Raw genomic sequence first — 18,126 nt, forward strand, 5'->3', positions numbered from 1 at the left:
CAATAACGGACAAATTCTTATTTTTAAAGGCGCGTGTCTCTTCTAACAATAGTGTGCTAGAAAAAGGTACACAAATAATGCTAACTACAAGAAGACCTTAATTGGCGAACCTGGACATGGACCTGCTCCTCCCGCTAATAATTAATGCTAATAGTCACCTTACGCAATGGAAGTAGAAGGACTCACAATAAGCTAAAATCTGTTCAGCCTTTTAATCTAAGTGCCTTTCGGTTAGCTTTAATGAAACTTTGGCAACACAACGTCAACATTTATGCCAAGAACACAGTAAGATGACCTTTCACAGCTGCTCACTGATTAGCCGGCCTCATTTCATTGTCAAGGATTGTGATTGGCTTCGAGTTATGGTCGCTTTGTATTGACAGATTTGAACTTGATTTATTCCCGTTGACCAAACCGAGTATCAATGAATTGAGTTTTCCCCATATCGCGACTTATGATACAGTGGACGCAGTGGTTCTGATTTTACAGCTTTGAGGATACGCTAACAAACGCGCCATAATTCACGCGGGGTGGAAATGAATCAACATGGCGTCACAGAGTAGGTTAGCTAACTGCCGTAAAAGAAGAATTCATATATTCACGCTGACTTTTAAAGGTAAACAATGGTGTCTCGACAGGTGGCGGCGAGCCCACCATTCATGATGCTCGACACATTAATAGCCTTGCGAGGCAAGGGGAGGGGGGGGGGGGACCAACAGGTGCGGGCGTTACGAGGCCCACTGCCGCGCAAGCTAGCGGGGCTGTAAATCTATCCCGAGACACATAACCCCACCACCACCACCGCTGCCGCCTCCCCTCACCCCTCAATGACATCCCCCAGCAACTACCCCTTGTTGCATCTCAGCAGCTGACGACGGCCTCTCCTGGCCGTCTGTCAGAGGTGGGAGTAAATCACATTTGTGCAAGTCATACGTAAGTCTCTAGTCTTAACCATCAAGTTTCAAAGTAAATCCCCAGTTGCTGCGGCAAAAATTAAAGCGAGTCAAGAAAGGAAAATAAAATTGAGTCAAGTCATTATTTGGGTTCAGCATGTCATAAGTCGTAAAATCTTGCTTGGTCACGGCATTTATTCGTACCTTAGCCGCTTTGAACTCAGTATCTGTTGAGTACTGATAACTGATAACTAAGGACTACCTCAATCAAACATCAAAAACTAAAATAAACCAACAACCAAGTAACCACAGCATGTCCTGAATTCGGACTTGGACCAAAACCTTTTAGTTCCCTACGAGACTTCCAGATTCTCAGGTCATACGTCCAAATGTTATTTCCTGTTTTCATCATCAGGCTTCTGAATTGCGTTTTTTGAAACATGCTAGTCCGCAAGGTGAACAAACCAAAAAATAAAAATAAAAACGTCAAGCTTGAAAAGCTTTCATATCAAAGCAAGACAAGAGTCTGCCAAGATATTTTTTGTTACCAGGAAGTTTTGAGTAAGACATTACTTCCTTGACAAATTTTCCCCTTTACTTTTTAATTGACATTTTACAACAGGTTATAATTAAGTCGAGTAATGGCGCGATCCAAATAAACTCGCCTTGCTTTGAATTCACCTCACTCAGGTCATCAATGGCTCTTACCGTGAGAAAACCTTGCCGGTTCAAAAGCCAGGCAGTAGTCCAGATCCAGGTCTAAGATGGCAGCTAGCGTCCCTGTCGCAAAAGAAAGGAAGGTCGACGGAGCGCCGGCGCGGTGGCTCCACCAGCGAACGTCCGAGTGACAACTGCTGCTGGAACGCCCCCCCCCCCCCCCCCCGCCCCTCCAACACCCACCCCAACCCCACCAAGTTTTGGACACCCACAAACTACCGTGCTCACTGAACACCCTGAACACGCCTCCTTAACCTAACACCTCATGCAAACACATGCACTCCTCGACGCCCCCCCCCTCTCACCCCCACTCCATTCCACCCTCCACCTCCTCCCACGTCGCTGCTGCCTTCAGCAACTGCCTTGATTCGTCAGCCCTCTATGTTGGACATAGACAGTAGATTTTTTTTGGGGGGGGGGGATAATAAAATTTCACCTTGTAATATATATTTCCGCATCAAACGGTCTACACGATCAATGTACGAGTCTATTCCATCATTTTACAGTATTGGTTCGGAAATTTTTTAAATACAATTTCCAGAATCTCGACATAATAAGGATCAGTTGGCTAGTCGAGAAGTCAAGTTTACTTTTCGGCGTCGACATTTCAATCTTGAAGCCATATTCACGTGTTTCGAGCATCTCATCTCCCATCCATCCATTTTTTTTCATCTGCTTATCCTCACGGAGGTCGCAGCTGTCTTCGGGTAGTAGGCGGGATAACACCCTGAATTGGTCGCCGGCCAATCGCAGGCCACGCGTAAACAAAGCAATCGTTTGCGCTAACACTCACACGCAAGGACAATTTAGTCTTCCATTCACCTGCCACGCATGTTTTTTTTTTAATGTGGGAAGAAACCGGAATACCCGCACAAAACCCACGCAGGCACAGGGGGAGAACATGCAAACTTCACACAGGAAGGCCGGAATCGAATCCTCGCACCTCTGTACTGTGAGACGGACCTGCTCATCTCATCTTCCAACTGGCCTAATTTATCAGCCCTTCGGACTCACCCGTCTGCTTTTGTCTTTTTCCAACATCTTCCTTCAGAGCAGACTTTTAAGCCATCTCATGAGTCGAGTTGATCACTTTACAGTGTTTTCAGTGACCAAACTTCATTTTGTTACACTTTTTCAAAACATAAATTCACTCCATTTCAGCAGGTCCAGTCCATCACTTTGAAGCGTTTTTAAAACGCGAAACTTAATCTCTCAGAGACGTCGAGACCATCCCGTGAGATTAATCCGTCACGCTGCGGTGTTTCTAACTCACAAAACATCATGTGATAACGCTTGCCGTCAAAACCTCAGTTTCATCTCGTCCATTACTTTGCACTGTTTAAACCAAAACAATTTCATTTGAAACTTTCCTTTTTTAAAAAAATATACATTTCAACCCATCAAAGAGTCTGTTGAATCCATTTCAAGAGTCGAGTTTATGACTCTGCAGTGTTTTTAAGCTCTCAAAAGTTCGTCGACTTACGTTTTACACCTAAAACTAGCGGTACAATCCATTGTTTCAGTCTAGAAAACCACTTAGTATGATTTGAATTTGTATTTATGTGAGTCTATTTTTAACTTTGGGTCAAATCATGAACAAAGTCAATGGCAGGTGGGTGAAAACAAGCCAAAAAGCTGATGTGTGTGTGCGTGTATGTGTGTGTCGGTTGGGGAGCTGCTGGCAGCAGGATGTAAGCAGCCTCCAGGGCCTTTTTTCCCACTAGCCCCTCATAATAGTCCTTACACCCCCCCCCCCCCCTTCCCCATCACACGAACGTACACACACACACACACTTATGTGTCACCTGTACATGAATAATAAATATATACATGCAGATGCAAATACCAGACTGTACATTAATGAAGTGTAAGGCTGTGGCTATCATATATTTTGGTATGTGTATAATTTTTATACTTGAACAGTGCTGTTTTGTTTTGTTTTTTTTTTCTTCCAAATAACGCACCAAACTTCAAATAACTCCCCTTTTAGCACTTTATCTCGTCTCTGACAGAATCTGACCACCATTTTGATTATTTGAACTGCTCGGTCAACACTAAGACAGCTGGACAAGTCCGCGCGCACACACACACACACACACAGACACACACACACATACACACACACGCTCAGCTGTCAAGAGTGTTGTCCAAACACATTGCTGATGTCTCTTGCCTTTTGGCCAAACGACACAGTAGTGGTGGTGGGTGGATCGATCCAAATATGGATAATATTGATACAGACATCGGTAGTGACGAAGACGGATACCATTCAGATGAGATAAGGTGGGAAAAAAAAGCCGGAAAACACTTCAAAAGTCATTCATTCCATTTGATAAGAACCAGTCGAATTTGAAACCCTTGCGCTGTCTTGAAAACATTTTGAATTTGAAACCCTCCACTGATTGAGGCCTAACTCAGACTTGAAACTTGAACTGAAGCCTGAACTGTATTTATCCGTTTTTAAAAAAAAAAAAAAGCAACCCGACCATCGCAGATCGTCTTTTTCTACATTCTCTGCATCAAACGAGCCGTTTCTTTCGTCTCAAGCGTCTTGTCAATCACCCCTCGTGCTTTCAAGTCACAAAATGTCATCGTTTTCGACGCCCCCCGGCCCCCGCATCAAATTGAGCTTTGATGTCATCTCAGGAATTTAAAAGACGGTAACTTTGCAGTGAGTTCAAGGTACGCAATAAGATGTTTTTCCACATTAAACAAGCCATGAGTCTGCGTCGTCTATCAGTTTGCCGGGTTTGAGGTAGGGCTGAACCATTTTGAAAAATTTAGAAAAATGAGAATTTTGACCTCAATATTGCGATTGCGAGATATTATGCAATTATTTTTGATGCAATTTTTTAAGGCCCTCTTCCCTTTTCAAGGCCCTTTTCTATCTTTTTTTTTTTCCAAAGTACATAGATTTTTTTTAACCCTTTCAGGGACAGCGTTCACTACAGTGGACAGCTTATCATGTTATCAGGTTACAGGGTACATGAAAGGGTTAGAAACGGTTTGGGGTTATATTTTGCATTTATATGAACCACAAATTAATATGAGAGACCGCTTATTTCATGACTTGAAGAGAAGCAGTGAACTTACTGAATGCTTTGTCGTGCCGTCTTTTAAGCTTCCACTATGACAAGTTCCCAAAATTCTATAAGGGGCAAAGTATGGCGTAAACATGTCAGTCCGTCCAAAACTCTGCAAGAAGAACGGAAACAAATCTGTGACTTGATCATGACAACTTTTCACGAAACAAAATGTAAACATGTTGACCGCACTTTGTTCGAGCGCTGAACTTATCTACACACGATATAAAATAAAACACTAAAATATACTCTACCGTATATTCCGCACTATAAGGCGCTCGGGAGTATAAGGCGCACCTCCAGTGAATGGCCTATTTGAAATCTGTTTTCATTATATAGGGTGCATCGCTTTATAAGGCGCAGAGGATAGAAGCTACAATAGCAGGCTGTGGTTGTGTTTGCATCCACTAGATGGAGCTACGCTAAAGGGAATACAATACAATACAGCTTTATTTAGAAAGAGCTTTCACAACCCCTGCGGCTGTAACAAAGCGCTTTACAAATCATTTAAAATACTACGTCCAAGAAATCTAAATATTGAGCCATGTATAAGGCGCACCGGTTTATAGGCGCACTGTCAGCTTTTGAGGAAATGGAATGCTTTTAAGTGCGCCTTATAGTGCAGAAAATATGGTACGTATCTATTTGACGAAAAAAAAAGCCTATCGACTGACCGAAAATGCATTTGAAAAATGTATTCCACGACTGTGTGATATTGACTTGAATTTCCCAAATTGTTCAGCCCTAGTCCAAAGTCACAAAACGATGTTTTCATGTGCATTCTTTCGCATCAAATCAGACGTTGACACCATCTCGTGAGCGTCGTCCAACTATGGTGTTGTGGCAAATCCTCAGGTATGGCGTGAGAAATTTACCCAGTTTCCCTTCATGGGTCCAAAAATTATTCACGTTAAGGGGCCGGTGGTGCTTGAGCAACAACAGGCGGCCAGCGTTGCAAGTAAATGAGGAAGGGGTTTTGGAGATAAGGCCATTCCCCCTAATCACAGTTTGTTTTTGTTTTGTTTTTTTTTTGGTTCAGCACTGTTGATGTTTCTCATCATCTGGCACATTTTTGGGGGGCTCCCGGCAGCCCCGGCGCGATTTCTCCATATTAGTTAGTGCTTCCAGACGCGACCGCCTCTTGGAATGTGGCCCACGGGGGCCGCTGGCACAGACGCGACCGCTGCACCCCTCTCGGACATTCGTGGCGTTGTGTGGAAAGTCAATGACGCGACTGTTCCGCCCGCTGCCGGACCCCCCCGTTTCCCACACCCTCCCAGCCCCAGCGGAGACTTCAAGGTCAAGAAAGGGCACCAGGCTGAGAGTTTTTCCTTGGGAAGCCCAGTCGCCTTTGCTCGCAAGAACTCACTCGCTCCTTTTACAGTCCTCAAGGCAGGCCTTTTATTTTGAAGGACAAGAGTACTTCTTGGCTCTTCCGGAAAAAAATTTGGTGACCAATCAATACCGCATATTCTGTCCATCGATTTTTAATGTCATGAAACCTCCCAATGGGGTTTTTTTTTTAATAATTTCCAACTGTAGCCCTTTATTAATAATTATACTGCTTAAATCGGCAGGATACAAAAACTTTTCCTGTTTCCCAAAATAAAGAACACATTTTCAGAACAGACAACACAAACGTAATAGGTGTATGTGGTTCGCACGTTGACCTCACAGTGTTGGTTGTGTGGGTTTGGTCTCCGGCCTTCCTGTGTGGAGTTTGCTCTCCCCCGTGCCTACGTGGGTTTTCTCCGGGTACTCCGGTTTCCTCCCACATTCCAAAAACATGTATGGCAGGCTAATGGAACACTCTAAATTGTCCCTAGTTATCGGCGCGGATGGTTGTTTGTCTCTGTGTGCCCTACGATTGGCTGGCAACCGGTTCAAGGGTGTCCCCCGCCTTCTGCCCGAAGAAAGCTGGGATAGGCTCCAGCACGCCCCAGGACCCTTGTGAGGATAAAGGCTTCAGGAACAAAAAAATATCTATATAATTGTTTTTTAATAGGTGTATTACATTTTTATAGCCTGCAACGATTTCATTATCCTATGAGTGGAAGTCCATGCTGTATGAGAACTATCTAGTACAAATGCCTATTTATTTATTTTTTCCTCATCCCGCAATGTTGGCCAGCGGCCAGAAACGAGGATCTGTGATCCTTCCTCCGCTCTCTCGCCGAGCCAAGTGAGGACCTGCCAGGTTGAGTGGGGGAGGCAGCGGGACGTTCTTGTCCAAGAAGGAGGAGAAGGAAAAAACAAAACAAAACAGGAGAACACTGCGAAGAAGGCAGCCAGTCGGCCTGCAGGCGCATGTATTTAAGTCGAAAGCTGAGCTGAGCTGAGCTTTCCATGGCTGCCAAACGCCATTCCGCTGTGTTTGTTTGTTGTTGTTTTTTTTTTGTTTGTGTTGCTTTACAAAGAAAAAGAAGTCACGCTCGTTTGCCACAAATAGGCGTGGAAATGAACACGACGCGCTCGCAAGGCTTTGACGGTGTTATGCAAATGAGCCTTCCTTCTCCCTCCCTGGGGAGGATTGGAGAAATTAGAAGAAAATGACAAAGCTTTCCTCTGCTCTGACCTACATTGTGTGGCAATTGTACACATTCTCTCGAACACGTTTGACAAATCCTGCGGCGTAATAATGAAAGCGGGACATGCCGCAGACAAAAAGCTGGAAAAAAAACTTCTTGAAAGCTGCTCAGCCGCAAACTGATCAATCTCGGGCTGGCCAATTATGGGAAAAAGCTTAATCACGATTAACATTTTTTAATTATTATTTTCGAGTGGCTGAATGAGGTGTACGTAAATAGACCGGATGTTGCCCCCCCCCCACCCCCCATCGATCCAAAAATAATGTGAGTACATTGTGAAATACTTCAATAAAAGTACCACTGGCTTCAGTTTTGCTCCCGTTGCCTTTTTAAAAAACATACGCTAGCTAGCTAGCATGCATACATGCTAGCATTTATTTTTTCAAGCTCGCACAGAAACTGCCATCTATGGTAATTTTCAAGAGAAAGACCGTCCGGAAAGAAACGTTTCCAGGCGGAGTGTTCGTGAGGGTAAATCAAAAAGGATGAATGGACGATGGAGAAAATGAGAGAGTGGCTGAGTGAGGTTTACGTGAATAGAATGGATGTAGTTGTTTTTTTTCTCCATACCTGGATGAGGATTAATCCAAAAATAATGTGAGTACATTGTGAAATACTTCAATAAAAGTACCACCGACTTCAGTTTTGCCCCCGTTGCCTTTTTAAAAACATACGCTAGCGAGCATGGATGCTAGCGTATCTTTTTTTAAGCTAGCACACTTTATCATACCCGTGTCCAATAATGCAGTGCGTCTTATGAATGTATGAAATATAGAAATTACACTCATAACTGACATGGCGCCTTTTGTTACGATATGGTATTTATGTTTGAAGTTTTGTATTTTTAAACTGTGCATGACATCTGCATTGTTTTCTCATACTTTTGATCTTTTATTTCTCTGGCATTTTTTTTCATCAAATATTTTTTCCAATGTTTTCAAATTCATTTTTTCCACATAATTTTGCGGGCATTTCCCCCCCCCCCCCAATATTTGTGCGTTTCAGTATTCCTTTTGCTGTTGTGAATGAATATGCAAGTGTACCAAATGTTTTGATTTGTGGACTCAGATGAGCAAATGCCTGACTTGCGGTATTTCTAGCAAATAAGATGTGACACATGCTGTCCCGACTAGCCCCCCCCACCTTCCAACCTCCCTGAAGCGGTCACAGCCAAAGGTGAAAGTTCAAGAGAGTCACGACGAGCCCTAACAGACGCTACAAGTCTGCTCTGCTCAGCTGCCGACTTAAAAAAAAAAAAAGAAAAACGTCCTCAGCTGCTGCTTCTTCGTTTGAAGGTGAAATTCATCAAATGAAGAATCCGCAAAGAGACGACGAGCGGGACTTTGCCGTGATATCCTCATTAACACGCCGCCCGTGTGGCTGTGTTATATTTTAATCTGTCAGGTAAATTAAAGTCATAAATCACCCGACAGCTGTGACGACTCCCATGCCGCGACCGATCGGGAGGCGGCAGACGTTTCGCTTACGTGCGGTAAAAGAAGAGCAGAGGCGCCCCGATGAAATGAAAAGGTTTGCTCTGGGGGTTGGTTCGGAGCAGGAAACAGGAAGTTGATTGCAGGCCAAAAAGCTCCTGGACGCTGCTGACGTCAGCGGTTCAGGTGCCGCACGGGTTTAAAGTGAGTTGGCCATTTTGTAGGGGAGGGAGTTGGACTGTACAATTAATCGAATTCAAATCGCATTGCTATGTAGTCAAATGCAATTTTCAAATCATAAAAGCTGGAATCGGGGAGGAGAACAGCTTAATTTTTCTTGATCTGGCAGCCTCATTTTATATTCAGACAGAGGAGAGAAAGAATGTACGTTGAATTTTTGTGAAGATGAAAAGACTGCGAGTGTTTCGTAAATTAAAAACCCAAGTCCATAAAGTCCATAAAGTTCATAAATAAACGTCTTTTGACTTCATTCAGATTTGCCGTTATTTGAGCATTAGCCTAACCTACAAGGCCAAAATATTCACAGTCTGCATATTAAATTTGATATGGCAATCCATTTTCTGATTCTCTCTGTCCAAAAAATGTCATTGGGAAGAGGACCTTAAAAAAAATCTCATATTAAATCGCAATTGCAATATTGAGGAAAGAACCCTAGATTACTTTTTTTTTTTTTTTTTACAAATTAAGTTGGCCTGTCCATTGGCCGACATGGCGTCCCAAGGATGCGAAATGCTGTCGGAGCAACCTAACAACTGACCACCCAATGAACTATGCAACCCCCCCCCCCTACACACACACACACACACACACACACACACTTCTGCTCAGAAACAGCTGACGTTTTAACAGGCTTACAACAGCTGACAGGGTGCAGGTGGGTCAGAGGGGACCCTTCATAAGTCCTCTGTCCTCTCTTCTCCCCCTTTGTAGAGCTTCCACCTCAGTGCGCGCACACACACACACACACACACACACCTGTTGTGACTCCGGAGGAATTGTCCTGGGTGAAAAGCCGCATCAACCACCTCCTCTCTGGGCATGAAAACGAGCCTTTATGACCCTCCAGCATGTGTTGGAGAGGCCTTAGTCCGTGTGTGCGTGCGTGCGTGCGTATGTTTGTGTGGCAACAGATGCTAGCGGTGAGCCGAGCTAAAGGCTAAAAGCTATAAGCTTCTTTGCTTCGGTGGAGGAGGCGGCTGCATTATCAGCAGCAGCAGCAGAAGAAGAAGAAGCCATCACGTTAATCCGTCATCACTTGAATAGGAAACAATGACGACACCTATACAACATAGTATACGGATAATGACACGCATGTTTGAGTATGACGCTAATGTTATAATCTCACAGGTTCAATTTAAACGAGGCATTCTTTTATGAGCATGGCAAAATATGACAACCCGTGAGCAAAAATAGCGCAGTTTCGCAGTCGGAAAAGTAAAAAAAATTATACTGTATTTAAATTAAAAATCTTCAATGACATTTTTTCCAAATTTTTGGGGGTAAATAAAAAGCTTTTTTTGCCCCTCAGTGAACACCAACTATTTTATTTTATTTTTAGAGATAATATCGCAAGATTTGGTAAAAGACGAAACGTGACACAAGTTAAGTTTAAATAAATATTCATATATTATATACATGGTAACATTCTTCCTCTGTTTTAATTATTCTTAGTGAATCACAGTTTTACGTCACTGGTGAGCTACTTTGAGAATCGACCCGTGGGCTTTGTCGGTGGGGCTAACTAGTACCCACTGGCACCATTTGATTTTCTTTAAATTAAAAAATAAATGTAAAAAGAAAATTACATGGCAATTGCTGAAAAGCACGTACGCGGCGTTCCACAGATAAATGACTCGAAAAATGATCTGATTTTAACTACTTACTCTCGTTTACAATGTGATTTTCTCCTATTATTCTACTAAATGATACGATTTACTCTAATTACGATTCATAATTACAGGACCATTTACTCAAAATAATGCATCATGTGCTCCTCACAAAGCCAGTATTATTTACTGATTGATTTATTCATTTAATTTGTTGAACTAAAATCCGACAAACGCCGAAGGCGTAAACATTTTCATGGCTCTCAGTATGTAAACACGATTCCGTTATTGATGAGGGTCGTTTCAAAAGGTCATTTGAATTATGTATGCGTCAAAAGCATAAGAATGTTTTTGAACATTTGACTCAGTGTGTTTTCAAAATTATAATTTCATGCTCTCAAAGTAACTTTTGCTGGCTCCTTTATTAATATTTTTGTTTTCAGTTATTTGCAATTAAAACGGTTGTGAGCGGAAAAGAAATGTCAGGAGCCAGATGCTAACATTTCTGCTTAGAAACTTTTGTCGTGTGAGGACGGGAGAAAAAAAAAAAAAAGGAAATGTGGCGGGATATTTAGGACAAACTGACACTTGAAAGCACAGCCTTTTATACCCGTTGTTCGTTTGACGACAAAAGCAAGCGAGGGGAAAAAAAAAAAAAATCAGTGCATGATATACTCCTGCCGCGTGGGCAAAAACAGCTGAAAAAGTTTCAACTTTTCAAAACACGCCAAACCAGTTTGTCGCCCAATCGCTAAACTGCTGCTGTGTTCGCCGTTTCATATTCATGAGCGTCCTGTCCAACAACATCGCTGCGATGCTGGGCGAACGGCGAGTGGCGGCGGCCGCTGTGAGAAGTCACTGACGCCAATGTCTTGTTGCCATGGCGACAAAAACATGAGCAACGCGGTCAGCGTCCTGAGATCATGAACCTGTGGCTTACTCCATCCTTACGAGGGTCACCAATTACATTTTAGCTCCCCAAAAAAAAGTCTATCCTTTTCCTCATCTGATAAAAACATGCAAAAGAAACATCCAATTAATCGGATGGTCGATTAATCGGATGGTCGATTAATCGGGAAAAAATCCATTGATTTCTTTTTTGGGCCCAATTTGATTCTTTTCGACATTAACACATGACAATGTAAGACAAAGATTGTGACATTCAACCATCCCCAACCTGCCAACCTCAAAAAATCTGGAAAAAAAAAGAAGTTGTAAAGTCAAATAAATATAGTACTGAATTGTAAAAAAAGTTACATATTGTGTTGGTAATTTGTAAGCCTTAAGGGACCAAAAAAAATAAGTAAAGTATTTGTATATGAAATAACTAGCTGATGAGCCGCCCGGAGGCTGTGGAAGGCTGGTAAGGTGGGCCTTTGGCCCACAAAAGTGTTGTTGCTTGGTTCAACTTTTTGTTCATCTTCATTGCTTATCGCGAAAATAAAGAGATGTTTAGCTCTACTAAATAACTAACAATTTCATTGCAATGCTTGTGGGTAGACAACATTTTTTCGCTAAGATGCCCGCGCGATCGTAGTGAGCCACTGCCTGAGCGGCGCAGTGGCGGCGCAGTGGCGGCGCGGTGAAGTAGGTACGTTTTGAAAAGGGACAGACGGAAGGACAGACCGCGTGCGGGACGACGCGCAATATATATATAGAAGATGGAGAAAGTCATCATCTCATCCATTTTGAATGAGCAAATATACATTTGTTCACAAAACACTAATAATGCAAATTGCATCATAAAAGGCTAATGTTGGCGTTCGACTCAGCATGACTTAGATTTGTTCTTGATTTTACTGCTTGGTGCTTTCTACCGCCTTTATTACCGATTCGTCTTACTGTTTATTGTGTATGTTAAATCGCTCCATGTACAGCACTTTGTATGCAGCGATGGCTGTTTGAAAGTGCTCGAGAAATACTGTTGACTTGACTTAATGTGAGGATAAACAGAGATCGCTTCCAAAAAAAAAAAAAAGATCAACTATGGCATTTAGTTCCTGACCTGGCCACAAGATGTCGCCTTGGTATTGGTCTCCATCGCAAGTATCCGATAACCTCGAAACAAGGTCGGTAGTCGCCCGTTGCTGGCATCGGTTAACTGCTGAGCCCCCTCGCGAACCAAAACAGCGGCACTAACGCCACGCGTATTCAAGGTGACCTTTTCCGCTTCAGGTTTTTCACGACAGTCTCTGTCGGTTTCTGACACATGGCCACTCCGCAGTGTTGTGTGCCTTCAGGGTTGCTGCGCACCCTTTCCCGCATTTCTCCGCAAGGCTTCAATTTCATTGGACATCAATCGGAACATCCCGCTGAATAGCGTGAACAGCATTCCAAAAACGCATTTCCATCAAAACATCCGCGCATTTGCAGTTGAGGCAAGAAACACAAGCGCGGTTCCGTGCGGTCGTTATTAGAGCTCGCTGCTTTGCTGAAACAACAATAGCGCCGTCGATACCGTCTTCTACAAACGAGGTCGTCTGTTTGCGTGAAGCATACCACAAGCCGGAAACGAGGAAGCGCCGCACACACCCGCTCAAACTGAAGCTAGTCGCGTGATGGTAACGTGCGAGCAAGACACTAAAAAGACACTTTGGCGTCTGTATCCTCCTGGCGGAAGAGGGGAGGACATTGGAGTTGCAGCTGTAATGTGATAACCAGTTCAATAACATAAACAAGTGCCAGAATCCTCCAGAGATTGTGTGCGTGCGTGTGTGTGGATGTGTGTGCGAGTGGGCGGATGTGTGTGTGCGTGTGTGTGTGTGTACATGAGTCCGTGTCTTTGCTTGTGTACGCATGTGTGGGCTGGAGAGGCCTGGGCGAGAGGTGAGGACGAGTCAGCCATTGAACAGCATCAAATAAAATGTTATCTAATGCCTGCCATGCTGACACCAAACAAGTACTCTCTCTCACTCTCTCTCTCTCTAACACTCATTCGCTCTCCACATCGACTGCGAGTGAGCGTCACTTTGATTTTTGCCTGCTTGAAAAGGGAAAAAAAAACTTCCGCATTTGAGAAAATCTACACAAGTTCAGCGCAAATATATATTTATTTTTTAATCACTTCCAGGACCTTTTGATTGTTTGTGTGTGTGTGTGTGTGTGTGTGTGTGTTAAAGCAGTGGTCCGCCAACGATATATTTGGTGTTGATGTTATGAAAGCGGGCGGCCCGGTAGTCCAGTGGTTAGCACGTCGGCTTCACAGTGCAGAGGTACCGAGTTCGATTCCAGCTCCGGCCTCCCTGTGTGGAGTTTGCATGTTCTCCCCGGGCCTGCGTGGGTTTTCTCCGGGTGCTCCGGTTTCCTCCCACATTCCAAAAACATGCGTGGCAGGCTCATTGAACACTCTAAATTGTCCCTAGGTGTGAGTGTGAGTGTGAATGGTTGTTCGTTTCTGTGTGCCCTGCGATTGGCTGGCAACCGATTCAGGGTGTCCCCTGCCTACTGCCCGAAGACAGCTGGGATAGGCTCCAGCACCCCCCGCGACCCTAGTGAGGATCAAGCGGCTCAGAAGATGAATGAATGAATGAATGTTATGAAAGCAATGTCGTCTAAAAATGTTCGGTCAGTCAACCGAGAAAGTGGCCATTTTGAAAATGTGACGATTCCGCCCGATAGCGACAATAAGATGAACGGCCCCTTGTAAAATTTGCCGAGAGTCTGCGTTTGTGTAAGACAGTGGTTCTTAACCTGGGTTGGGTTCGACGAAGCCTCTGCCGTGGAGAGTAAGACACACGCGACTCAACGTGTTAATTAATTACGACACGCCCCCTTGGCCATCACTGGCTGCAGATGATCACATGACATTGCTTGTCCAATCAGTGCTGTGGGAAATTTAGTTCACTTCGTAGTCAATGTGTGATTGTTGTGGTTTAAAAAAAAATTATATATATATATACTTATCTCTTGAAATGTTATTGACTTTTTTCTGTTTTGAATAAATGTGTTTTTTTTATCTTGAATTTGTAAAAAATAAAAAAATAAAAAATATTTTTCACTCATGAAGAATTCGGTGAATGTGCATACTAACTGGTTAGGTTCGCTACCTCTAAACAGGTTAAGAACTACTGGTATAAGTCCTTCAAGAAGGACTTGGCCTTAAAAAACAGTGATGATGCTCAAACTAAAAAAAAATTTAAAATGAGGCTCGGTTTAGACTACATTCTAAATCGACGTGACCGTAATGGATCGCAGTCCATTCATTTTGGCTGAGGGTTGGTCAAGACTAAATGCTGGATGGTGATTGGCTCACGTGTTGGCTGTTTGTGAACAACTCAACAGAGTTGATGAAGGAAGAAGTTGAGATGAGGCGACTCAGATGGCACTCACACGCCCCCCCCCACCACCACCCCCTCCTACCACAAAAACAGGAAGTAGCAGGCGCAGGAAAAAAAAAAACATCGAATCTCCAAAATGTCATGCGTCTGTTTTAGAAAGATGTCTTGGAAGAGACTCATCTCCCAGCCTCCGTGTTTTGAAATCAAAGAGCCTTTTGCTCCAAAGCGGAATACGAGCTGTGAGTCGTCTTTGCCAGAAATGCTTTTTGTTGGAGTCGCTGCCAACGCTTTTTGACAGCAGCGCTCATTGCGGCTCGGGAAGAAGACGGAATTGAAGATCTGGAGGTTGCTCACTCAAGCCACCGGCAGTCCCGTTGAGTCTCGCTGAGGCTAAATTCAGATTTCGATTTGGCTTTGCTCATATACACTTGCCAGAACCTTTTTTTGGGGGGGGGGGGGGCCGGGGGGGTTGGACCGCACTTGTTCTTTTGATAACGCTGCCGTCACATGACCTCCTTCTGGTTTCACCTTCTGTTGCTGGCTCGGCCGAGGAGACTCAATGCAAAACCCCAACATCCAAATCATTTTTTTTATTCAACCTCCGAAGCCAGTTGACCAAGCAACATTAACCCTTTCAGGGACAGCACTTACTTCAGTGACAGCTTATCAGCTTATCAGGTGACGAGGTGCACGAAAGGGTTTAATTGAGTGGATCCGTCTATCCAGAGTACAGTGGTCCCTCTACTTACGAACGTCTCTTCATATGAAATTGTCAAGTTACAAAAAACCTCACCAGGAAAATATTGCCTCTTGTTATGAAATAAATTTCAAGATTAGAAAGGTAAAAAAAAAAAAATACAGTCCGGGCTCCGAGTTTCCGTAACGCAACATACATATAGCTGCTCTGCCATTGGCTATTACCGAGCATCATCCTGGCATCCCATTGGCTAAGAGGGACCTCCACCATGTATGTCTATGTGTGTAGATCAGGCATGTCCAAAGTCCGGCCCGGGGGCCAAATCCGGCCCGCGGTCGAATTTCATCCGGCACTCGGCCCCTGTCATAAAATCAGTGCCGTCTGGCCCGCAGGTTGGGCGCAATGGAACACGTGTTGCATTGACTGAGGTCTCGTAGACTGGTGAGTGATGTTTCATAGAGTACTGCTTCCCTCTAGTGGCTAAATGAATAATAGCATTCACTAAATGAGTAATAGCATTTAGACACTAGAGGGCATCACTCACGAGTTAACAAGACATCACTCCGTGTTTATATTGACTGATATGTCATATTTCAAATGATCCTTGCAGTTGTGGATATGTGTATTGCTTGTTCATTTCCCTGTTGTTCGAGTCAAAGGTTTTGTGACTATTGAAAAGTCATGGTGATACATTTTATGTTTCAAATCAATCAATTTGCACTCAGGATACTTCTGTTTAAGAAAAAGTCAAGTGAATAAGCAGTTGCATGTGTTATACCTGTTTCAAATGAACCAAAAGAAATTCTTAAGATTGTTGAAATTAAAATAAAAATGGAAATGTGAAACAGACTGGCTTACTAAAATTTGTTGAACAATATTGTTGTTCAATGTAAAGAATGTCAGCCAAGGTCGGCCCCCCAACATTTTACCACATAAAATCTGGCCCCCTTGGCAAAAAGTTTGGACACCCCTGGTGTAGATAGATCTGTGTCTATGCATCATTCCCCCGCCCCCCAAGTCATGAGGCGTTCCGATATTTTGACGTAAATGTGAATCACCCAGAAAAAGTGTTCAACAGTCAAGCGATCGCTTCACAATGCTGACGTTTGCCTTGAACTAACACGAGAGCAAAAAAAATCCCAACTAAAACTCTTCATTGTCACGTTTCTTCTTCTCCGCTTCAATCTTCTGCCAAAAGCTCCCGCAAGCATAATTGACAACCAAGCGCAAGCATCTTAAAGCAATTTCAAATCAAAAGTAAAGCGTGGCTGAAGGTTGCCAGAAGCCGAACTAAACGGATTCAAATGGAATCTAAGTGGATTTTGACACCGTGACCCAGTCAAGGTCAAGCCGGGCCTCAGAGTTCGGCTTTTTCTGCGACCATCCTCCTCCTTCACTTGAGGATAATCCCGCAAATTGCGCTCTAAATTGCCTTCAGCCTACATGAGACTCCGCAGCTTGTGGATCCAAGCCGGACCGCCGGCTTTTGGATCAGACTCGCCTGTGGTTGTCGAGAGAAATAAAAGCGTCGGCAGGCACAGATTTCCCGGATATTAAATGTTATGAGTCGGCCAGATTCTGTCAGATTTCGTAATCCCCGATGAAAACAAATGTCGTCGTCATTCTGTGTTTTTTCATTTGCTCATCTGCTTGTACTCGGAGCAATCAAAGCCAGGTCGGTCATTTCCACCCTGGCTCGGAAGCGGCGTATTTAGAGCAATTCCGTTCGGAGGCACAGCAGATAAATTTAGCGCTCTGTGCTGATTATTTTTAGCCAAAAATCGACAACTGAGCAGGGATTACCATCTCCCCCCCCCCCCCGCCTTTTTTTTTTTTTAATTTCCATGAATGTTTATGCAACATGGGGTGGACGGATGATAGCCAAGTGCATGAAAAGATCAGGAGTGACTCTACAATGAGATCATCACGCTGTAAATGATCCAATAGAGTCCAGCGACGCTGATCTTTAGGACAGGAGCGAAGGCCCTGCCGGCTGTCCAATGAAATGTGCTGTTGGGGAGATCCGGTGTCTGGTATTGTTCCAGTCAAACCGAGAAGTGAAGCATTTAAAATTGGATCTCGCATGACAAATCAGCCACACAGCAGCAATTTGAACCCGAAATGAAGGTTCAAGTCATAAATGCACACTCCATCCTGATATTTTGTTTTCCACTTCAGTTTTGGTAGCAGTTGGACAGAACATCTAGGAAACGTTTGTTTTTTTCCTGCAAACGGCTAATATCACCCCAAACTGTCCACTTCAATCAAAAATGAAGAATTCAGTGTCTGTCCAGCATGGCTACTTTGAATTTTTTTGTGGGTCTACTGATGATGCACATGCCAACCAAATTTCACGTTGCTAAATTATACTGGCTTCGGGGACCAAAATATAAGGTAGCCTCCAACCGAGATCCATCAAGCTTTGCCGGAATGCTCGACCCACCAAAACTAAATATTTTTGCAATTTATCGCCGCCCATCTGTTTGGTCCAAATTTGGCAGACATTAAACCAATCTCTCGTAATTGTCCGTCTCTGACAGGACAACTCGAAAATGGCTAAAATTGTCACTTCAAACTCAAAGGTCCGACTT

General features: G+C 43.7%; 1 protein-coding gene across 8 annotated transcripts in view; it reads right to left on the reverse strand.

Annotated features, from left to right (window-relative positions):
* Window positions 1-18,126, reverse strand: part of mef2d (myocyte enhancer factor 2d) — a 78,453-nt gene that overhangs the window by 54,204 nt on the left and 6,123 nt on the right. The window contains exon 2 of one of the 8 annotated variants that reach the window (XM_052066352.1): window positions 4,704-4,805. The exons of 6 other annotated variants lie outside the window; for them this stretch is intronic. The gene's annotated coding sequence lies outside the window, so the exon portion shown is untranslated. Of the gene's footprint in view, window positions 1-1,601; window positions 1,745-4,703; window positions 4,806-18,126 lie in introns of those variants that run through there. One more of the 8 variants, XM_052066351.1, reaches the window with a different exon arrangement.

Source organism: Hippocampus zosterae, chromosome 5 (genome assembly GCF_025434085.1).
Source record: "Hippocampus zosterae strain Florida chromosome 5, ASM2543408v3, whole genome shotgun sequence".
In the NCBI taxonomy this organism is placed as follows: Eukaryota; Metazoa; Chordata; class Actinopteri; order Syngnathiformes; family Syngnathidae; genus Hippocampus; species Hippocampus zosterae.